At 35.2% G+C, this 25,636-nt stretch overlaps 1 long non-coding RNA gene across 2 annotated transcripts; it reads right to left on the minus strand.

Annotated features, from left to right (window-relative positions):
• Positions 1–21,861: 21,861 nt before the first annotated feature.
• Positions 21,862–25,134, minus strand: LOC141719119 (uncharacterized). 2 transcript variants are annotated; one of them, XR_012574039.1, is made up of 3 exons: positions 24,169–25,134; positions 23,961–24,062; positions 21,862–22,715 (listed from the first exon to the last, which is right to left on the minus strand). It is a non-coding gene; the product is annotated as an uncharacterized LOC141719119 (long non-coding RNA). The 2 variants fall into 2 exon arrangements; XR_012574038.1 differs by having other exon boundaries at positions 21,862–24,062.
• Positions 25,135–25,636: the final 502 nt, after the last annotated feature.

Here is a 25,636-nt window from a genome sequence, read left to right on the forward strand (position 1 = left end):
CAAAGTAAACTTGACTAAGTTCAAAATCAGAATTTGCTTGTGTTAATGAGTTTCCACATAAACAACTAATTGAAACATGGGATTTCTAGTATGTTAAAGACTACTAGGTCAGCATTTAGCACAGTTATCCTCATTGGATTGAATAGTCACAGAACATTCAAAACATTATCAGAGTTTAAAGATCCACATCAGATAACAATCAGCATTTAATGAATTCTCAATTTTAGCACATATTATATGATAAGCAAAATAATTTGTAAACACTGATCATAAAGTCTGATGCATGAGAACAAAAACTAAGCAGATTTAGAGAAAGAACCTGAAACCATTCCAAGTTCATTTACCAGTCTTGTAAAGGTAGCTTCACATAGTGGTTTTGTGAAGATATCTGCTAGTTGTTGATCTGTTGGAACAAAATGCAATTCCATTGTACCTTCCATCACATGTTCCCTTATGAAATGGTACCTAATGCTGATGTGCTTTGTCATTGAGTGTTGAGCTGGATTACCTGTCATAGCAATAGCACTTTGATTATCACAGTAAATAGGGATTTTAGAAAATTCTAACCCATAATCCAGTAACTGATTCTTCATCCAAAGAATTTGTGCACAATAGCTTCCTACAACAATACTTTTCGGAAAAGTGTTTTTGGCATAAAAGTTGCTATTAGAGAAAGTAAGTCCCCATACTTTCAGAAAAAAGCCGTTTTTCAGTTATTGCGGGAACAGATTCTGATTTCACCATCAAACTTTATCAAAACCATTATTATTTTTTAATTTTTTGCATCAAAACATATACATATCAAAAAAATTAACAAAAAGTTATCTGATTTTTACAACAGCACTTTCTTCCGCAACATTTTTTCTAACAGCATATCAATTTTTAACGGAAATCACAAACATACCCTTAAATTGATTTCCAGCCTCGAATGCCCAGATATGACCCCATAATTTATGATTCTATGCTAATCATATATGATGTATATGGATGCAAATTTCTTTTTAAAAAAAATCAAGGGGGGTCACCCACGGGACTCCCCACATCTTGAATCCTGATCATACATGTACTGATGTACGTACTCGAACATAAATATATTTCATAAAAACAATTTTTCATTTAAAATTATTTATCATGTAACAAGATATTCAAGTCACCGATATTTGGATACTAGAACTTTAATGTTCGAAAAGTGAAATTCATAAATTAAACTTCACGCTTACATGAAACAGTCGGTTAACTGTGATTAATTTTTTTTGACAATTCATATAAATTAGAAAACATAAAAATAAAAATTTTAACTGAAAAGTAAATAATGTTTAAATTAAAAAAATCTTAAAACTAAGAAATATAAATCTATCATTTTCAAAATTGTTATACAGTATGCAAAAAAATTCTAACCAAATGGCGTACCTTTAGTTAGAATTTAAATCGCCATCTACGTATATTAATATAGGAAAATTAAAATATTTAGCTTAAAAATTAAGGAAATTAACGTACTTAAACTATATTTTGTGAAGCATTCAAATTCATAAACGATAGAGAAATTTATTTTAAAAATAAAATTCAACTAAATAAATAAATATATTTAAATAAATTAAATATAAATAAATATGTAACACAAAAAATTACAAATACGAAGAAGTCAACAAGATGACATTTAATTAGCTCTTAAAAATCGCAAAATATAAGTCATTATAATTGCCCAAAAATGATATAAAATTACCATATGTAATCCTAGAATGTTAATTCTCCCATCTGTGAAAAAATTTACATTCTCGTATTGTACCTCTTCATGAGGATTTGATTTCATATACGAAATTATTCTTTGATGTCAAAAATAAAAAATTGTAATCACCCAAAAATTATGCAGAATTACCACTAATTATGGCAAACTGTAGAAAGTATAAAATTAAACATAAACGTGAGTTAACCTGATTAAATTATCTGATAAGAGTCCCAAACAAACCATTAAATATGGACTTAAGAATTACATTTGTATAATTAACACATAGTCGATGTGAAAAAACCCTAATTCTCTCTCTCGGCCGCCCCATCTTTCTTTAACCCTAATTTATCACACCTACTTCTTCACCCTTTCTACCCATCTTCATCTCTATCTCCATCTTCTCTCTTCATCTATACAACATTTTTTCTATTTGTTTTTAACTTTCTTTCAATAAATATCATATTTTGTTCAAAAATTCGGTTATTTTTCATTTCGTTTAATTGAGTTGTTATTTATGTGTTTGATTGTCTCGCTTTGTGCGATGTGTCTCGCTTTGTGCGATGTGTCTCGCTTTATGCGATGTGTTGAAAATGGATTTTACGGTGTAAATGGATTTTACGGTGTATTGGGAGATCTGGATATCTCGCATCAACAACAATTTTGGCAGGTTTATAGCTGGTGTCCGGCAAGTAGATAGCTGGGGTGCTTTTGGAAAGGTAGTGAAAATCGCATGTGCTCATCTCTTACAAAATATTTTTGTTCATAACACGAGGGTCCTCTCAGTTTTTGCAACTGATTCCTCTGAATATTGTACTATCCACGTAGAATTAATGTGAGCGTCAATTGTGAAACTACTGTTTTCAGTGGGGATGCAGGCTGGATCGCTCGAGAAACCATTATCTTCATTTTTAATTTTCAGAATATTTTTATTCAGTCAGTTAAGCAATCCGGAAACAAAGAGGCTAATTATTTAGTTCATCTATTTGTTTCTCAACCTGGTTGCATGATCAATTGGGGGTTTGTCCCGATTGAGTTTTTTTTATGCTATTAATGAAATCTGCTATAAATTTGGAAAAAAATGGACTCACCAAACATTTAAAACTCACATATTCAATAACATTAAAAAACTTCAATATTATTGATTTTAATATTATTTATGTTTTAATAAATATTTTTTGAAGAATGATGCTACATGTCACAAAACAGTGTACCAAAATTAGTTCCAAATGACACATGGCTAATTATAATTAACATGACGTGAAAGAATGACCAAAATATTTCATATTCGAGGTTCAACAGCCCAAAATATCTAAGGCGCTATATATTTCCCAAATATACGCACGAAGGAATCTGTATTTAACTTTTTTGAATTTTATAAAGAACACGTGCTACATATGCTTGTTCAATTTTTCGGACAGAAGTAATACACAAAAATCAAAAATGAAAACGCATCTGTAGCGCATGTGTTCTACATTAAATATTGAATATGTGTATACGCTCCTCCCATATGCGTATTCTATGGTTATTTTGATAGATTTTCACGCTTTTAAATATTTTGGACAAATTTAAAACTTAAAAGTGGATAGTTTGGTACAACACCCAATTATAATTTGTTATGCACGGATTACTTTCAACATGAATGATTTTTATTTTGTTATTCCCAGTGGACTAACAATGAGATTTACAGAAGGGGGGTTGAATATAAATCTCAAAACTTTTTCAAGTTTTGAGCAGTTTCTAAGGCTAGGTGTTTGAGTGATCAAGTATGTGTGAATTGCTTGAAGCTGATGCAGACAGATATATATTCAAACACAAATGTAATGAGCACAAAGAACTTAAAAACTTTTCTGGTGGATTTGTTGTTCCACCAGAGATGTGTTATTTCAGAAAATGTGTGATTCAAAGAATTAAATCACAGCTGCTTCCTAGTACAAACTAGATGATTTTCTCTTTTGATATTTCTAAACAGCCCAGGAAAATTCATATCTAATTACTAGATGCTACTTGGTTTATATATCACCAAGTTTACAAGTGAAGACAAACTGTAAAATATAATTGAAAAGATTCTTCACATGTTTCTTCTTCATTTCTCTATCCAATGCAATCTAGGATAATCTGTAAATCTTTGAATACTTCCTTGTTTGCATCAGAATGGAAATGCTACATTTTCTTGATTCCTCCTAGAGGCTTCCACATTCCAGTATGTCTCTGTCAACCCATGTGCCTCTGTCAGCTTGTGAATTGTCACTATCAACTGTTAATGAACTAAGCATCCGTTGAAGCTTTCATCCGTTGTTGCCTTATCCGTTGAGGCTTTATCCGTTGAGGCTTTATCCGTTGATGCATTATCAGTTAAAGTCTTTATCCGTTGAAGCACTTATCCGTTGATGGATATTATCCGTTGAAGCATTAGAGACATCCGTTGAAGCTTTGTTTTTTATCCGTTGAAGGTCTTCAATATCCGTTGACACTTCTTCACTTATACAAAATTACAAGGCATGAAATATTTACAATTAGCCCTCCTATTTGTACATCCATTAGTAGTCAACATGACTGATTATTTCCTAACAACATCTAAGAATTACAGCTTGAAACCAGAGAGTGAAATGTGCTACAATACTAAACTTATTGCTAAGTACAGCTACTCCTTCAACGGATAGCCAAGATGGTCTTATCCGTTGAGGCTACAAATACTAGATTTCTACTTAAGTGTTTTGCTTAACTTATCATCAAACTAATACACATATTCCTAACAATCTCCCCCTATTTATGTCTACTAGAACTGTAGGCATAAATTTGGGTTTAGCTTGATGATAACAAAACACTTAACAAATTTATAAACTGTAATAAAGCAGAAATTCAAAAGTGCTACAAAAATGTATATGCTGAGATGGAATTGAAGAATTACATTGTTTCCAAGGGTGCTCCTTTAGCCTGAGCAAATTACTTTCTTTTCCTTTGATCCCTGGTTTTCTTTCCCAGCCTCCTGTCATTCTCCTCTATTTGAAGTTGAAGTTGTCTGTAGAATTCAGCTTCATCTTCTTCATTGATATCTAACTTAGATTGCATATCCTTGAGAGTTTCATTGCTGGCAATCTTTAGCTGATCTTCAATTCTGAAAAATCTTCTGACTCCTTTGTTGTCTCTGAACTCCATCAACCAATGAGGTGATTTGTGAATTGTAATTCCTCTTTCTTGAATGAGTAAAGTTCTAGGCAAAGCATTGGGCTCCCTCCAAGTTTTCCTTATGTTGGCAATCTTGTTGAGAATCTCAGTCTTGGCAGTCCTGGTAAAGCCAGAATCCCTTTGTATGGCTGAGTAGACTCTGATCAAGGTAGAGTAGCCTTCATTCAGAATTCTGTGAAGAGGCCATGTTCTTTCCCCAGCTCCTTTGTATTTGAACACTAGTCTTTCTGGTAGCTGTCTGTAGGCAGCTATTCCCCTTACATCCTCCAGCTCATCCAGATAGAGTTCAATGTCTGAAAATTCTTTTATGTCACAGATGTGAACATAATCATCTTTAGAGGTTTGAGGTTTAGGCTTAGGCTTCTGTGTGAATTTGATTGAGGCTTTGGAGGGTGTTGATTTGATTCTTCTTTTCTGCTTCTTTGATGGTGGAGAAGAGGTTAGGAAGGTGGGCAATTTGATGGTGTCCCAATCAATTGGTTCCTCCTTGGGAATGATTGTTTCACCATGAATGTTCATGAAGGGGTCAGGTACAATGGGTTCAGGAATAGAGGGTAGTGGTTTGGATATTGATTGGGTTTCTTCAGTCTTATCTACCTTCTTTCTCTTTGCATTGACCTTCTTTCTTTTCCCTTTCTGCCATTCTTCCTTACTTCTTTCCTCCATCTCAGTACCAACCATGTCCCCCAAAGCTTCATCTTCACCTTTGTCTTCAATTTCTTTCTGTTCTTCAGCCTGACTTGACTTTAGCTGTTTTTCAAGCTTTGCTTGTGCTCTTTTGTCAGCCTTTAGCTATTTGGCTTCTTCCTTCAACCTTTTGGTTTCTTCCCTCTTGGCTATTGAGAATTTGGGATGTCCTTGCATCACACATATGCTCTTTCCCTCTCTGAAGATAATAGCCATATTTCTCCTTACAGCCTCATCCATGGTCTCTTTGAGATATGCAATACTTCTACCTAAAAGCTTGTCCTCATCAGCTTTTGGAAGAGGAAAATTCACCTCTTTTAGAGGATTCTTTGTAGAGTCTTTATTGGATCTGTTGTTGGGCTTGAGAACCATAGGTTGCAGATCTTTGGAAGAAGTTTCTCCATCCTTATGCCTCCCTACTGGCTTGAGTTCCATAATAATTGATTCCATTTTTGTGCTATGCTTCACAGATTGTGATTGAGAAGTTGTAGAACCAAATATTAGTTGCATCTTTTCATCAATCTTCTTCCTTTGCTCTTTGACTTGCAATTCAGCTGCTGCTATATGGATTATATCAATTCCATCTAGCTTTCCTTTGACTTGAATAGCTGGAGAAGTTGTGATGACAGGAACTAGCACTTGAGAAATCTGAACTGTTGTAGATGGCTCTCCTTCCCCTTCCCCTTTATTCTCCCCCTTTTTGTTATCATCAAGGGTAGGGGTTAAGCCTTGTGCTTGTGCCAGCTGCATGAGTAGATTTATTTGAGTTTGTTGATTCTGAAGAATGGTGACCATAGAGTCTTCAATGATTTGAACCCTATCTTCCAATCTGGCCATCCTCTTGTCAGCATCAGATGCTTTCTTCAGTCTCCCCAACAAATCTTGCATAGTACCATAGGGTATAACTGAATCCAATTTCTCAGCATTGTAGGATTTCAGATCAGCAATGTCCTGCTTGAGCTCATCCACACTTAGATTTTGCTGGTAATGCTGCAACTGCAAGAGATGCAGAGATTCCAGATGAGCTTGAAGAATTGCCTTGGTACCAGCATCTTGAGTCTCCTGAAGGGCCTTCTGAATTGTCATGACTTGTCTGACCAAAGTGACACCAAACTCTCCTGGTGTTGATGGTTTTGCCCATGCCCATTCAGGAAGATCAGGAACAGAACTTGGGCCTGCTACTCCCCCTAAGTTCATGCTCTCATTCAAAGAATTAGAGTCATCATCATTAGAATTTACTCCAAATTCTTCAGATGGCTCACCAGCTTGACAAGGCAGCCTGTTGACAGCAGCTTTGTCTCAGAGAAGAGATTCTAAAAGTGTGTACAATGTGTAGTGCCTGTTCTGCCTCCACATTGCCCTGTGCAGCCAATAATTGATAGGCTGAAACAGGGTGAGTAAAAGTGTCAGCATCCAAGGAAATGTTATCAATGACGGCTTTGTAATGTTGCTGAAATTGTCTTCCCTTTTCTGTATCATCCACTTTCACTAACTCACTAGCAATGGCTGGATCCACCCTTATAACTTCTGTACCTGCCTTTCTCTCAATTTCTCTCTGTTCTTGCATCAGGGGCTCCCCCTGGCTCACACACACCCTCACACCCTCACCCTCACCTTCTAAGGTGGCATTCCTCTCACTCACTTTTGCCATGCTGGAAGAAATAGCATGCATATGGTGACTCTCAACCTCTCCTTTTGCCTGGGAGCAACCCAGCCTCTCACTCAAAAGATCACTCCCTTCCCTCAAACCTAAAAGTGATTGTACAGTTGCCATGTCCTCTACAGTTGGAATTGTTTCTGTTAAGTGTGTAGAGACCATCAACGGATAGGGAATATCCGTTGAAGTGGAAACTGATGGTATCAACGGATAACTGCTGTTAAGCTTATCCATTGAAGAACAACCACTTGTCAACGGATGAGAGATATCCGTTGAAGAAGGAAAAGATGTAGATATAGAAAGTGACATAATTGTTGAATCTGTGTGGATTGATTTTAAGTATGGTGACACAGATTCTGCAACTACATCTGAAATAATTGGCTGATGATCCAACAAATCATCTAAAAGATGATGATCACCAGGTTTTGAGTGGGGCTCCTCCCTGAGTTTTAATGAGGAAGAATCAGGAATTGATGTGAATATCATATCCACATCCAGAGAGGGTGTTGGAGAGTTTGATGAATGGTGTGTTTCTATATTGAGATAATGGGGCTGTGATTCCACATTTGCTGGAATCACATCAAGCTGAATTTGAGAAGGCACAGATACAGATGGATGTATCTGTGCTGTGTGTGTCCCTTGTGTGGAAACTAGGGTCTTGGCCTTCTTCTTCCTTGAAAAGGCTTTAAATGGTGAATGTGTGGCTTCAGTGTCCCTCCCTCTTTTGTTCTGTGTCCCTGGTTGGGGACTATTTTCAATAGTTACACCCTTTTGGGAGGATGCAACTAGGGATGTGTTGGACTCCTTTTGAACCACCACAGTCTTTTGAGAGACTGTGGCTTGGCTGGTTTGGGTACCACTCACCTCTTCCACCTTATCCTGGGGGGCTTTTTGATGTTCACCCCTCCCCTCACCACTCACACCCTGTTCACTCCCTTCAGGGTTTATGGTAGTTGTTACAACTGTTGTCTTTTGAGAAACAACAGAGGTAGGTTTCTTTGACTTGACTTTGGAAACTTTAGATTTGGTGGCTTTGGTAGGAGCCTGTTTGGACAAAGACACAGGTTCCATAGCCACACTAGAAGGCAAAGAAACATTGGGGTTGGAAATAGTAGGAGTTATAGAAGTATTTACCTCACTTACCTGTGGTGCATTCATGATTGGCAAGTATACCAATGGCACCTGGCTGTTGAGGTTCATTCTCAAAAGGTCTGCAAGGACCCTTTTCTCTTGTGCCCAGCATTTGAGTTTATTATTCTCATTAGATATAACTAAACCTTCAGCAACATGGTTAGCCAATAATATAAAGAATCTAGCATAGTAGATGTTATGTGGTCTATTAGCTTTTTTACCTAATCTGGAAGCTAATTCTAGCATAACACAGTTGCTAAAATTAAAGTACATATCAGAAACTAGCATATAGAGCATATTAACAAGAGATGAAGTGATAGCATCAAAATTGCTAATCTTCCCAGAGAAAACCTTAATAAAGGCATCTCCAAGAAAACTCCATTCTTTCCTAAGGCCTTTCCTTCTAATACTACCTAAACTAGCAGAATCTAAAGCATAGCCTATGGAATCTAGCATAGCAGAGACATCTTTATCAGTGTGTGGTATCATGGCATTATTCTCAGGCAACTTAAAGCAAGATTGTATATCATCACAATTAATACAATAGTTCTTACCTTTGAGAGAGAAGGCAATAGTCATATCTGTGGAGTTGAACTCTGCAGTTGTCCAAATCTCCTCAATCACCTCACAGTAGATGGTTGGGGCTTCCAGCATTGCATAGCTTAGTTTGCAGTTCTTGATGAAGTCCATCATCTTGTGATAATCATAATGGGATTCATTCTTTTCAACCAAGGCTATGAAATTATTCTTTTCATAAACAAATCATGTTTGAGACATAATTTTGACTACTGATGCCATTGTTGTGAGTAGAGGTTGCAGAGAAAAAACTTGAGAATTTAGAGAGAAAAATTGCAAGAAAGCGTAAAGTGAGAATAAGAGTTCAATTGGGTTTTTATACTTTCTTGAATTAAAACGTAAATAAAATGATTAAATGATACTTTTAAGTACATTACAGCCGTTCAAGAATAAATAAAACTGTAGAAATTCTGAAAACTACCTTAAATACAAATACATACAACACTGTATATCTGTATCAACGGTTAAGTAAAAGAATCAACGGCTGTGACTCACTTATAGTAACTGACGTGACACTTCAACGGATAAGGGAAATAGTTATCCGTTGATGAACAACACCATTTTATCCGTTGAAGGATAAAATTACCAGAAATGTATTTGTCTTTCAACGGATAATGAACATCCGTTGATAGAACAATTTTGGCTTTCAACGGATAGAGAATATCCGTTGATAGGATAAGTCTTAATTAAAGCCAGCTTTGTTCTTGCAGCAAATTCATTTCAGGCTTCAAGACAGATTATATAGATGACATAGATTATGAATAATTAAGCATACCTAACTCACTTACTAATCTTGTGAATGTTGATTCATCAAGTGGCTTGGTAAATATGTCTGCAATCTGCTTTTCACTTGGAACAAAATGAAGTTCCACTGTACCTTTCATCACATGTTCCCTAATGAAGTGGTACTTGATATCAATGTGCTTGGTTCTTGAGTGTTGCACTGGATTTTCAGTAATGGCAATGGCACTTGTGTTGTCACAGAATATTGGAATTTTGTCAACAGTCAAACCATAGTCAAATAGTTGATTCCTCATCCATAGTATCTGTGCACAGCAACTACCAGCAGCAATGTACTCAGCTTCAGCTGTTGATGTGGAAATAGAATTCTGCTTCTTGCTGAACCATGATACAAGCTTGTTCCCTAAAAATTGACAGGTGCCTGTTGTGCTTTTCCTGTCTATTTTGCAACCTGCATAATCTGCATCTGAGTAGCCAATTAGATCAAAACCAGACTCTCTAGGGTACCAAATTCCTAGATTTGGAGTCCCCTTGAGATATCTGAAAATTCTTTTAATAGCCACTAAGTGAGATTCTTTAGGGTCAGCTTGAAATCTAGCACAGAGACATGTAAAAAACATTATATCAGGTCTACTAGCAGTTAAATATAAAAGTGAGCCAACCATGCCTCTATAACTTGTAATATCCACAGACTTTTCAACCTTGTTTAATTCAAGCTTAGTGGCAGTGGCCATGGGAGTTTTTGCAGGTGAACAATCCATTAAGTCAAACTTCTTTAAAAGATCATAAATATATTTAGTTTGACTAATGAAAATTCCACCACTAACTTGTTTAACTTGTAAACCAAGAAAGTAAGTTAGCTCTCCCATCATGCTCATTTCATATTTACTTTACATTAATTTAGCAAACTTTTTACAAAGCTTACCATCTGTAGATCCAAATATAATATCATCTACATAAATTTGTACAAGTATCTTAGAGCCATTAACATTTCTAAAGAAGAGAGTTTTGTCAACAGTACCTCTTGTGAAGTGATTATCTAGAAGGAACTTTGACAAAGTCTCATACCAGGCTCTAGGAACTTGCTTTAGTCCATAGAGTGCTTTCAACAGATAATACACATAGTCTGGAAAATTTGGATCTTCAAAACCTGGAGGTTGGCTTACATAAACTTCTTCCTCCAATTCCCCATTTAGAAATGCACTCTTGACATCCATTTGATAGACTTTGAAATTGGCATTAGCTGCATAGGCTAGAAAGATTCTGATGGCTTCAAGTCTGGCAATTGGAGCAAATGTTTCATCAAAATCTATCCCCTCTTGTTGAGAATAGCCTTTAGCAACCAATCTTGCTTTATTCCTTATGACAATGCCATTTTCATCCATCTTATTTCTGAATACCCATTTTTGTCAATAGAACTCTTGTTCTTTGGCTTGGGTACCAGCTTCCATACTTTGTTCCTCTCAAATTGGTTTAGCTCCTCTTGCATTGCTAAAATCCAATCTGGATCCAATAGAGCTTCTTCCACTCTCTTAGGTTCCTCCTGTGATAGAAAGCTACTATACAGACATTCATCTTGAGTAGCCCTTCTAGTTTGTACTTTTGATGTAGCATCACCAATGATCAGTTCAAAAGGGTGATTCTTGGTCCATTTCCTTTGAGGTGGTAGATTAGCCCTAGATGAGGTTGCCTCAGTATTGTCATGTTGTGAGATAGAATGTTGATTTGTTGAAACTCCCCCTAAGTTGCTGATCCTTTGAAAGGAATTGGGAGCTCTATCAACTGATGAAGTGAATTGATTATCCGTTGACAGACTGTGATCAACGGATGCTTCATTATGAACTTCAACGGATGATGCACTTTGTCTTTCAACGGATGCTGCATTGCTTCTTTCAACGGAAGCTGAATTATGACTTTCAACGGATGCAGCATTCTGTGCATTATCCAAAGGCAGATTCTGAATTCTTCTTGAGATGCCTTCTTTATCATTCTCATCTTCACTATCATCACAGTATATCTCAATGTTGTCAAATTTGAGTCCTTCATGATGTCCCTCATCTGTTAGTCCATCAATCTTTTTATCATCAAACACAACATGTACAGATTCCATGACAATGTTGGTTCTTAGATTGTAGACCCTATATGATTTTCCAGCAGAATAACCAACAAATATTCCTTCATCAGCCTTTACATCAAACTTCCCTTTGTGATCAGATTGATTCCTTAAGATGTAGCATTTGCAACCAAAGACATGTAGAAAGTTTAAAGTTGGTTTTCTTCTCTTGAATAATTGATAGGGAGTCATGCATTTTGCCTGATTGATTAGAGAAATATTCTGAGTGTAACATGCACAGTTAACAGCCTCAGCCCAAAAATAAGTTGGGAGTTTTGACTCTTCAAGCATTGTCCTTGCAGCTTCAATTAGTGATCTGTTCTTCCTTTCCACCACACCATTTTGTTGTGGAGTTCTTGGAGCTGAGAACTCATGCATGATCCCACTTTCTTCACAGAACAACTTCATGGTTGAATTCTTGAACTCAGTTCCATTGTCACTCCTAATATTCCTTACTTTGAAATCAGGATGATTGTTGACTTGCTTGATATGATTGATGATGATTTTACTAGCTTCATCCTTTGATCCAAGAAAATAAACCCATGAAAACTTTGAGAAATCATCTACAATCACTAGGCAGTATCTTTTCCTTGAAATTGACAATACATTGACTGGTCCAAAAAGATCCATGTGTAGAAGTTGTAGTGGTTCATCAATTGCAGATTCAAGCTTCTTACTGAATGATACTTTCTTTTGCTTTCCTTTCTGACAAGCATCACACAGTCCATCCCTTGTGAATTCCACTAGAGGCATTCCTCTAACTAAGTCCTTTTTGACTAGATCATTCATTGTCTTGAAATTCAAATGGGACAACTTCTTGTGCCATAGCCAACTTTCAACTGGACTTGCTTTGCTGAGAAGACAAGTAATGGATTCTGCATCTGTAGAGTTGAAATCAGCTAAGTACACATTCCCTTTTCTAACTCCAGTTAGAATCACTTTATTGTCCTTTTTACTTGTGACAATACAGGCTTCAGAATTGAAGGAAACAGTATTCCCTCTGTCACATAGTTGACTGATGCTCAATAAATTATGTTTGAGACCATCAACCAATGCAACTTCATCAATGATGACATTTTCTTTTGAAATCAAGCCATATCCCATAGTGAATCCTTTGCTGTCATCTCCAAAGGTTATGCTAGGGCCAGCTCTCTCCTTAAACTCTGTGAGCAGGGTGAAATCTCCTGTCATGTGTCTTGAACAACCACTGTCCAAGTACCATAGATTCCTTCTTTGTCCCTGCACACAATAAAATCAATCAAGTTGATTTTGGTACCTAAGTTTTCTTGGGTCCAGCCTTGTTAGTCTTTTTCCTAGACTTCATTCCTCCTGCATCTTTTGACTTAGGTAACTTTGGGTCAACCTTGGTCTCAGATGTGGTTGGTTGAAGTGTAGGGTTAGTCACAGAATCATTTAACACATTTGATTGAATTATATAAGGCATAGGTTGTGCAAACATGTTATTCCACATAGGCATATTGTATGGCATTTGAGGCATACTAAATGCAGTAAAATAAGGATTATTAATATATGGCATGTTTGCAAAATGTGCATGGGGATTCTGGTGAGACATAACAGGCATAGTATGCAGAGGTGACATAGACATGTTAGGCATGGAGGGATTTGAAGGAATGGGAGCATTTTTAATAGATTTGCAATTATCAGATAGGTGATTAACACTTTTACAATGCACACAGCTTTTTCTAGGAGCATACCTATCAGGTGTGTAATTGTTATGTTTATTAATCCCTACCTTCCCATTTCTTTTAGATTTTATTTTAGTTTCCTTCTTATCCTCAACCAACTTAAGCCTATCTTTTAGCTGATCTAAAGTCATGTGTCCTATATTCACCTTACTGACATCTCTGGATGTGCTAGCTCCTTCTTTGACAAAGTTCTTGAGAGTTGAATCATTCTTTTTATTGAGATTTTTATTTTTAAAAGAACTTGTCTGTTTTAATTGATGAGCCTTCAACGGATGCTCCTTTTCTTCCTTCAACGGATAACTTTCATCATCCGTTGATTCCACATCCGTTGACAATCCATCAATTAATTCTAACTCCTTTTTGTTTTTCTTCCAGGCATCCTCACAGAATGATTCAATTCCCTGAACCTTTGCAATCCGAACACTAACATCCCTAGATGTTTTCCAGGCCTTGATTACCTCTTGCTCACTTTCTAACTATGTAGAAAGAATTTCTACTTTCTTAACAGCTTCTGCTAGTTCACTCTAAACAGTCAAGCATTTAAGTTTTATCTTTTCAAGCTCAATTACCTGATCCTCTAACACAGCATTCCTATCACTTAAAAACACATTATTCTCCTTGATCCTAGTGTTTTCTTTTGCTAGTGATTTAAGGGAAACACGCAAATGATATAATTCATTGGTCATATCATTTATGGCTTCATTGCATTCATGTTTAGAAAGCTGAGAGAGATCAGTAGTAATTACCTGGTTGCTTGATGAACTAGTTTCATTTTCATCAGAATTAGCCATCAGGACTAGGTTGACATATTCCACATCATCATCTTCATTTACCCCATCTGCTGCCCAATCATCTTGAGTGAGAAAAGCTCTTTCCTTTTGTTTGAGGAAATCAAAATACTTCTTTTTGTAATCAACTTGCTCAAATTTCTTTTTCTCAGAATTTGGCTTCCTACACTCACTTGCAAAGTGTCCACTAATGCCACAGTTGTAACATTTGAACTTTGATTTGTCCACCATGTTTTTGTTTGGCTTAGTGAACTTTGTGTTTTTCCTGAACTTCATTTTTGCAAACCTCCTGGACAGAAAGGCCAAATGTTCTTCAATATCATCAGATTCATCCTGACTGGAATTGTCTTCATCCTCAGCAACTTGCTTTTTACCCTTGCTTGATTCTGATTTGCTTGTGCCAATTTTGAGACTTGGCATTGTTTTCTCCTCATTCCTGGCTTCCATCTTCTCACTGTCAGCTACAAGAGCAACTGTTCCTCCTTTTCTTTTTCCCTTTTCCAACAGCTCATCCTGCTCCATTTCAAGTTCATAAGTCTTCAGAATTCCATATAATCTTTCAAGTGTGAAGTTCTTATAATCTTGAAAATTTCTCAAAGAGACAGTCATGGGCTTCCATTCCTTTGGCAGAGACCTAAGAAATTTTAAGTTGGAATCCTTGACTTGGTACACTCTACCATACAGCTTCAATCCATTCAACAGTTTCTGAAACCTGTTGAAGGTATCATTTAATGATTCACCTTCTTCAAAGTGAAAATATTCATACTGTTGAATAAGAAGCTGCATCTTGTTCTCTCTGACCTGCTCAGTACCTTCACAGATGATTTGTACAGTATCCCAAACTTCCTTTGCAGTTTGGCTATTGATGACATTGTCAAACATATCTTGATCTAAGCCATTAAACAAAATGTTCATGGCTCTCTTATCCTTGCGAATTTCTTCCATGTCTTCAATAGTCCATTCTGCTTTTGGCTTGGGAATGGACTGTCCAACAGCAACTGTTGCAGTAGCAGCTGTGGTTACTTTGTGAGGGATGTGAGGACCATTTTCAATACAGTTGATGTAGCTTTCATCTTGAGAAAGAAGATGTAAATGCATCTTCACTTTCCAGTGATGATAATTATCTTTTTCCAGGACTGGGATCTTTACACCAATATCTTTCCTACTCATGCTGGTAGCAGGAGGATTCTTCTGTGCACTCATAATGTTAGCAGAATAGATCTTTAAACTCTTTGTATGTTAAGAACTTGCTCTGATACCAATTGTTATTCCCAGTGGACTAACAATGAGATTTACAGAAGGGGGGTTGAATGTAAATCTCAAAACTTTTTCAAGTTTTGAGCCGTTTCTAAGGCTAGGTGTTTGAGTGATCAAGTGTGTGTGAATTGCTTGAAGCTGATGCAGACAGATATATATTCAAACACAAATGTAATTAGCACAAAGAACTTAAAAACTTTTCTGGTGGATTTGTTGTTCCACCGGAGATGTGTTATTTCAGAAAATCTGTGATTCAAAGAATTAAATCACAGCTGCTTCCTAGTACAAACTAGATGATTTTCTCTTTTGATATTTCTAAACAGCTCAGGAAAATTCATATCTAATTACTAGCTGCTACTTGGTTTATATATCACCAAGTTTACAAGTGAAGACAAACTGTAAAATACAATTGAAAAGATTCTTCACATGTTTCTCCTTCATTTCTCTATCCAATGCAATCTAGGATAATCTGTAAATCTTTGAATACTTTCTTGTTTGCATCAGAATGGAAATGCTGCATTTTCTTGATTCCTCCTAGAGGCTTCCACATTCCAGTATGTCTCTGTCAACCCATGTGCCTCTGTCAGCTTGTGAATTGTCACTATCAACTGTTAATGAACTAAGCATCCGTTGAAGCTTTCATCCGTTGATGCCTTATCCGTTGAGACTTTATCCGTTGAAGCTTTATCCGTTGATGCATTATCAGTTGAAGCACTTATCCGTTGATGGATATTATCCGTTGAAGCATTAGAGACATCCGTTGAAGCTTTGTTTATTATCCGTTGAAGGTCTTCAATATCCGTTGACACTTCTTCACTTATACAAAATTACAAGACATGAAATATTTACAATTAGCCCTCCTATTTGTACATCCATTAGTAGTCAACATGACTGATTATTTCCTAACAACATCTAAGAATTACAGCTTGAAACCAGAGAGTGAAATGTGCTACAATACTAAATTTATTGCTAAGTACAGCTACTCCTTCAACGGATAGCCAAGATGGTCTTATCCGTTGAGGCTACAAACACTAGATTTCTACTTAAGTGTTTTGCTTAACTTATCATCAAACTAATACACATATTCCTAACATATTTATATATTTTTATTTTGATATTATATATATATATTTGAAGAGTTATGCTGCATGTCCCTATTTTGTAGCGAAATTGGTCATGACAAATTATAATCTGTGAACGCATATTTATGCACGATGGAATCGTCATTTCACAAAAAGTATTACCAATTAAATCTCGTCGTGATAACTCTAGATATTCTCTATTTTGAATAGCTGGAAATAAATTAAAGAAAATATAAGTGATAAAAATAAATGTTTTCTGGTATTTGGAGTCCTGAATAAATAAATATAATATAAATATAATATGTTATTTACGGGATTCAAACCTTAAATATGTAGATTTTTTTAAAATTTACAAAATATACAAACAAAGAATATAAAAGCTTATGTATATATGTTATTAACGGGATTCGAACCCTGAACTTATGAGAATAATTTTTGTTTTTTGAAAAAATGAGATTAATTTAGTTTTTAATATAAATAATATTATTTTGTTATCACATCTAGCGGTTCTAGCGGTTCTTGTGTATCTGGCCAATGGTCCAACGACTGTTATTTACCGAACAAAATAACTGGACCGAATAACCGACGAACAATTATTTATATAAGGTCTGGTGTTTATGAAAGTGTAGCATAAATGAGATAAATGAGTATAAGGAAATATCAGTTACTATTATTGAAAATAATTAATTAAAATACAAATCATGCTAGATTTTAGCTATTGAAAAAAATAAATGAGCAAATTGATATGTTAACTAAAATTGAAAAATCATAAATGAGTTTTTATGAAATTCAGATTAACAAAAGTATTAAGCAAATATAATGGTCGATAATAAAATGGGAGATCCACCATATATAACGTGTTCCTCAAAGAAATTCAAACAAAATTCTAAATATTTAGCAACATTAAACTATATACATTTAATACACTCGAAAGACATGAAAGAAACTAACACATTTATAGTACAATAAAAACCACGGTTTCGTTTGTATTTAATGTTAGGATGGTTGAGCTGCGATCGTTAAAGGATGCGCTTGTGTTTGAGACTACCCAGTCCTCACAAAATGCCTACGTATCTTTGTATTGTAGAGAATCAAGCCAAAAATGTAGTTCTAGGTTGTGGGGTAAAGCCCTTTATATAAAGATTCAGATTAGGGTTAGACTAGGATTTGGAGACTTGGAGGACAAGTCTCCTACTTAGATGGTAAGTAGGACACCTCAAGACGATGGATCCTGAATCCTTCCTTGTAGGAGTCTGTTTACATGTTGGACATAACTTTGGTGCCATTGTGGACCTCATTTACAGGTCATCTCGACGGGCTTACCAGGTAGCTGATTTTAGGCCGTGGACGTCATCACGACCCATCCTGGGTTGTGGCCGTCATAGTCTATTCGGACTATCAGGACCAATATTAGGTGGTGGTCGTGACGACCTACTTTGGGTCGTGGCCGTCATGACCTAATTTAGGTCGTGGTCGTCATGACCATTTTTGGTCTTGGCATTTACGGATTTTGACTAGTCAACTTTAGGACATGATAAATTCAACATTAATTATATCTTTATAAATTACTTTTCATTCATATCATTTGACCCACAACTATCGGGAAAACTTCTTGAGGTTTTAAGGAAGTTATAATGGTCTAATCACGATTCGGGATTGTTTCGTCCTTTCCTGAGTTCGGTCATATTGTGAAGTGTGGATTGACCTACACATTCATTATGACTTATACTTTCTTAAGTGATCTTTTACACTCTAGGCCATCACAAGTCTAATTGAATAGCTTTTGAAGCTAACATGCCCTTATTGAGGCTAACAAACAAGCGTTGATCACCTTTTAACCTTAACAAAGGCTAATTACAAGATGATACCTAATAATCGACCCTACTCGGGGTTAATTGACCCTAATTGGGGCTAATTTTTAGGTAATAACGGCTGACTAGGCCAAACATAACCTAATTTTGAGCTAAAGTAGTCTTAATCTTGGTTAAATAAAGAGCGTAAGTTACTAATTGTCCTTTATAAAGGTTATTGTAAGCTTTATTATTCTAATTGGCTCTAATCGGGGCCAATTTTTGTCTAAATTTAACTAATCGGCCCTAATTTTGGCTAATTAGTAAATATGAAAATTTTTATTTTTTGCCAAAATATTATCACAAAATTTCATTCGTGTTCGTCACGTGGAGCCAAAATCTTTCTTTGTGGTCGCGACAGGAGAGTGTTGGGGCTGAAACACGCGCTAATATTCACACAAGTATACGCGATCGCAAGTAATATAGAATAAATTCTAGTTCGTTCCCACAGGGATAGGTTTAGGTTAATTTCAATCAATGTATCTATGCAACACTAGTATGGTTATTATCCAATGTTAAGACGAGTAACAAATTGAGATTGATTATAATTAAGATTAACTAAGAGATTAAACTAAAGAACATAAACTAAAAAAATTAAGAAATTTGAATAATATATGACACAAACATGGGATTCTAACTTCGTTAAATACTTCATCCAATATCCTTTTCGTTCTTTACCTTAGCATGTAATGGTGATGGCACTAATCAGATAACACGAAACTGATAAACGCCAACTTTCGTTGTACGGATACCATACTACCAGACATCCACAAAAGAGATAGAAGCTGAATAGACACCAATTATATTGAGACCCTATATGTCTATAAAATTTGACAACATAACGGTTTAATGCACAAGTTATCTATCATGATTATATAGGGCAAGTAAGATGGTTAAAATTACCTACGAATCATGCATATCACATATATGAACCTATGCTAGCATGGCAAGTTCTAAACCCTTAAATTCACGTTCGCTTCATTAAAGATTAACACACTATCTTATAAGTTCGCGACGCTCATAAGACGAATAAGCACAACCAATACTAGGTTATGATACAATCACCACACACTAAGGTATCGAAATAAATTAATTAAATAAATCCATAAATAAATTCGTTAGAACCTCACGATAACGATTAGCCCATAATCGGACTCATCATCAACGTGGGTTCCGATGAAAGCATGGTATAATAAACGTAGTCTTCATACTTAAATAAAACCAAGTACGAAACAAGAGTATAGGTTCACGAATAAGAAAACTAGCATCCAAGTTACAACTTATAACAAAGAATAACAAGAATAAACTAGATCTTCTTCGCCTTGGTTGAATCGTGCTCTACGGTCTTCTTACGCCTTCTCTTTAAGCTCTAGTATGTCTCCTTTTGAAAAATGAGCATAAGTTATGTATATATAGCAGCCCATGCAGAGTAGAAGTCCAACGAATCAAAATTCCAGAAGAAACAGGATTCTTAATTCCCGACCACTTGACCAGCGCGGGCACGCTGACATTCTGCCATCCTGGCGCGGCCGCACCGTCTCTCTAGAGAAAATTCTGACTTCTTTCTTTTCTTGCTGATTTGAGTTGGTCTTTCACGAGTTTTTATTCTAGACACTATCCTAACACCAAATTGGCATAAAAACCATGCTAAATCACCTGCAATCCTGATAAATGACTAAAATGCAAAAACACTACAAAAACACGTTAAAATACCAACAACTTGAGTACAAAACACCAATTCAAAGTTTTATGGAGTGTTATAAAGTGTCATAAATGTCACTCAACAGGGAGCCAAAAACTTCTTCCGTGACCGCGACGGAGTGTCGAGGTTCCTCCAAAGCCTACTCGGCTCACTCCAGGCGGATGAGGGGCTGCACCATGACCACCTACTCAGCTGGGGTACTTGGCTAAATTTTTCATTTTTTTGGGCGTCGTCGTGACCACGACGGTGGCGAGAGGCTCCTCTGAAGCCTACTCGGCCGAAGGGCTGCGTCAAGACGGCCTACTCGGTTGGTAGGTGCCTTGGTGTAGGTCTTCACGATTAAAATTTTCATTTTTTTATCGTGGGCGCGATGGAGGGAAAAAGACTTCTCTAGAGCCTACTCGGCCCACTCCACTCGGGTAGAGGGGTTCACAATGGCAGCCTACTCGGCTTAGGGACTGTCATGGTGTTGGCCAACTTGGCTGAGAGCCTCCATTAGAGTCTACTTAGCCGGGCTGGTTAGGGGCTTGTTGGCTAGGGAGTTCGTGGTCGTGGCATAGGCGCCCTACTCTTCTGGGAGCCTGTGTCTTAGACGCCCTGGTCGAATGAAAAGCTTTAGAAAATAATCCTACTTTTGAGAGTCTACTCTTCCAATAGTAAGCGATGTGACGTCCTTGGCGGTTGAAAAATCTCCAAAATAATTCTACTCTTCTGAGTCTACTTTTCCAAGAGTAAGCGAGGTAACGTCCTTGGCGGATGAAAATCTTCCAAAATAATCCTACTCTTACGAGTCTACTATTCCAAGAGTAAGTGAGGTGATGTCCTAGGCTGAAAAGACTTTAAAAATAATTATACTCTTACGAGAGTAAGCGAAGTGACATCCTTGGAGGCTGAAAAGCCTTCAAAATAATCTTACTCTGCCAAGTCTACGCTTCAAAGAGTAAGCAAAGAGGCATTCTTAGCGGCTGAAAAGCCTCCAAAAATATTTTTTTGGAAATTTACAAATAAATTTCCAAATTATTCAATAATTTGAATGACTAGCATTGTTAATCTTAACTTAAGACTAAATCATTGATCTTAGCTTTAATTAAGCGTACTTAGGCATGTCTTCGAGAATTCAGCTGTAACGGAGCATTTATTCATTTTTTGTGTATCTTCCCTAGCGAGTAATTTTAGTCGTTTGTAAGTATTAACATGTAAACAACCTGCAAACGCGAGTCAATTTAGGTTGTAACATCATAGATTGGTTCTTGTAACATCAAAAATGTGTCTCTATAGATCTTATTTGATGTTGCTGTAGGTCAAAAAAAAGCTATAGCAACACATTTGATATGTTAAGTCCTGAGCAGTAACTATAAGTATATATAGTAACATCAAAACATGTCTAAGATAACGTAGTTTCAAATGTTATAGTAGATCCATATAGATGTTATAATAGCATATTATAGCAACATAAAATGCTACGTTGCAATAGTTATATTTTTTTAAAAAAGTGGGCCCATATATAAGGGGCCCACCTAGATAATTTTAAAAATTTATATTAAATAGTTTGTTTTTACTTGTTTTTCCTTAATTTTTTACAAATATAATAATAAAAATGATGAATATTTTAATCCAAAATATAAATGGAAATATTTCAAAAATAATTAGAGTAATAACTCAAATTAAATAAACATATATAAAACTCATGGATTATTAGAAATGGATGAATGAAAATTTATAAAAACTACATTCTAACTTAATGAAGTTCTGTAAATATAAACAATCAAGTATTGTCAATATGTGCTACAATCGGTTGTTTAATCGAACACAATTCTCAACCTCCAGAGCTTCAATTGCGTTCTTCAAAGAGCCTATGCATTGACTGCTCTAAGAAATTTATCCTGTTGACCAAAATTAAATCAGTTCAAAAGCCATATTTATTTTAATAAGGAATACCATAATCAGCATAAACTTGGCACAGTAAATAAGGTACCATAATGGACTATTCATATTACTTTTGAAAAAAAATAAAAATAAAAGGACCAACTCTAATTACCAATAAAAGGACCACCTATTATTGACCATGAATATATCCCCAACATAAAGACATATAAACTTAGGAAAATGGCCCCAAATAGTTAACAATGCAACCTTCCCACAGTTATAAAATAAGATAAATTGTATACATGAGAACAGAAAGGCCAAGCTGAGAATACTGTGAATAGCAGAGCTGGTATCTGATACTAACAAGAATACAATGAAGAAAGACCCAGTTTGAATCTGGGCTGCCAAAGAGAAATCTTGGATGACCACATATAGTCCATATACCAATTATGGATGTAGAAAATCTATTTTCTACAGAGAAAAGGGTATGGATGTATACATACCAATTCTATAGTCCACATTTTGTTGTCACTCCCCCATGTCCACAACACGACTAATTTCACGCACCACTCATGTCTCTTTCCAGATTGGATCTAGCTAGCTAAGGGCTATTATTTTATATTGTCTACCCCCTTCAAATACATTACCTGATTACCATGTGTCATCTCTTATTAAAGTAATGGAATCTTGTATTTCATCAAAATATGTAAAACTACCTACAACAAGCTTGTATAATACTACTCTATTAACAAAATCTTTTATGACAGAAACAGACAGATTAGTAAAACAAACTACCATGACATCAAGATTGTAAAAACACAACAACAATCTACATCAAGATTGTAAAAACACAACAACAATCTGTACATTCCATTTCAATCAAGTTCACTTACATCTCATAGTATAAACAGATTGAAGCAGATTGTGTGGACAAATAAGCAATGACAATTACATATATAAAGCAATAAATGCTGATTTTTGACAACTGGAAGTATCTTTTCTATTGAACAGATTGAATTATTGGTATAAATTTAAGAGAATCTGGAGTATCTAATTAAGTATATTGAGTATAAGAAAGTATCTTGCACGTGTCATTACTCAAACAGTCATAAATACACACCATATAATGCAAATAATATACACGACCAAACAGTCAGAAAGTATCAATTTCCTGGAGACATATATAATCTTCTAGAAAATATACTAATGGAGAATGCCAAATATTCCTGAGCTACACAAATGCATTTTGCAAAAAATACGAATTGAAAACACTAATTGTAAAATCAATATAATTAGAAAGTGATAAACAAAACAACTGCGCAGAAAATATACCCGAGAAAATGAAATTGACTACATAAGAAGTTCAAGCTGAAAATATGCAAGCAAGATTAAATTATTATAAAATTTGCAAACATAATCAAGTTGTCGTGCCCCATGATTTGATACAATTATTCATGATGCTCCGTTTTGTACTGCTATCTTAGCTGCATTATTTGCAAATAGACGGAGAATTTGATTAAAGGGGTCATAACAGGGTCGGAGGAGCATATAATGTAGGGGGAGCAAATGAGTAACAAATTAAATAACTCTCACCATCTTCAGCAGTTACTATACCCTTTACTAGAATTGGTAAGTGAGTAATCGTTTTAAGCTATGCTATATCCTGTTCAAAAACTTCCAGACGTTGGTAATTTGAGGGACAAAATTCATACAATATATGAATCAAACAACAATTTAACCTTCCAGCCAAGTGATCTGTCAACTAGACCAACAATATATTTGGTAAGTCCAGAATCTGCATTGTGTAAATAAACACATATTTTTTTCCCATCAATGAACTAGTTACGAGAATTACCGTTGTGTTGGCATTACCAGCAACTCATTACAATTACCTTGTCAAATTTGCCAATGTTCATACCCTCAAAGTTTTTTAGTGTGAGGTGTGGAGGCATATTGAATCTGATTAAGACTGTTCATAAATAGTTATAGCAAAGCTGAAAAAGCAATAAAATTTAGCTAGTTATCGAATCCACTTATACAAAATAAATGATGCAGCAGTTCAACAAATCCATTCAATTGTCTTTGTTTGTCATAGTGCACCTGTTTTTGAAATCTGCTTCCCTCCTCCTAAGCCTTGGAGTATTTACCGTAAGGGCATTTGCCTTGTACCCAGCCTTTTCAGCTCTCTTCACTAGGTTTATTACCACGTTTCTGTCTTTGTAAAGATTTCACAACACCTGCACAACAACAAGAGTTTAGACAAGATGCACTAGTCTCAATCGTATATAACAGTTAAATAAATCAGTATGCATAATAAATCTCCTACCTTGAACTTTTACCTGTATGTCATTTAATGTACTACATATATTACTTAAATTGCAGATTGAAAGTGCAAAAAGTATCTGTAATAGTCAAATAAATAACCAACAAGCAGAAAGCAAACATTATAGTGGAAGAAGCTTTAAAACCAATCCACCATTAACAGAGGTCAAATTTGAGTAATAATTGAATTATCAGCTTTATGATCAACCTTATGAATTAGAAGATGATACTGCTTTCTAATCTCACAGTTGCATACAAAATGGAGGTAAGTTGATCAAGGCTAAACCTATAGTATACCTCTTACCTTTAGCTTCTTATAAGTAAAACGCAGAATAAACATGGTAAATACCTATAAATAACAAAAAAGTATGAGATTAATGTGCTTGAAAACCCAACTGTGAAAGTGTAAACACTAACTATAAACAACCCAAAATTACTCAAGAATTTAAACACAAACTAAGAAGAGGCGAACGAGAAGTTATATACACGAAGGTATTCATATGTAAAGCTTAAATACAAGACAAAGGAGAAGTTATTGAACCCTAAACTTTTCTCCGACCATAATTAAACCTCAAACAGTAAATTCCAACCCAAAACCAATTATTGATTGTGTTAAACCCTTGATTCCTCTTCTTGAATGTGTTGCCCTAATTGAATTTCAGCGAGAGAGACAGTAAGACTGACCAAGACGGGGGAGTAAATCAGATTTACTTTATGGAAATTTGATTTCCCCCTTCTTTTTTCCAAAATTTTCAATTGCGGCCTGTCCAAATTTTAGAGCCCAAACTTGAAGGAGCCCAACCCAATTCATTTTTTTATTTTTCTTCAAATATTATATAATCTTTTTAAAATTTTACATATAATAATTATAGCAATAAAATTTTAAATTTTTTCTTTATAAATTCACATTTATTACAGGCTTTTATTTTTTATTAATAAATGTTTTATTAATAATAAACTATTAATTGAAATTTGTTCAATTATTTTTTAATCATATGAAATAATTTCATTTTTATCAATTATAATAAAGTTATATACCGTAATTTATTTAGTACAATTACAATTAATTTTTTAATCTAAATAATTTTTGAAATTAAAAGTTGTTACATGATTTTATTTTCTATAAAGAAATGTTTTAGTATTTTTAAATTATTTTTTTATTTTTATGATTATTACTTATGAAAAATACCTAGATTATTTAATCCTAATAATTTTTTTAAAATTTATAAAATATTATTTTGGTTGA

Source organism: Apium graveolens, chromosome 4, assembly GCF_009905375.1.
Source record: "Apium graveolens cultivar Ventura chromosome 4, ASM990537v1, whole genome shotgun sequence".
NCBI classification, from domain to species: Eukaryota; Viridiplantae; Streptophyta; class Magnoliopsida; order Apiales; family Apiaceae; genus Apium; species Apium graveolens.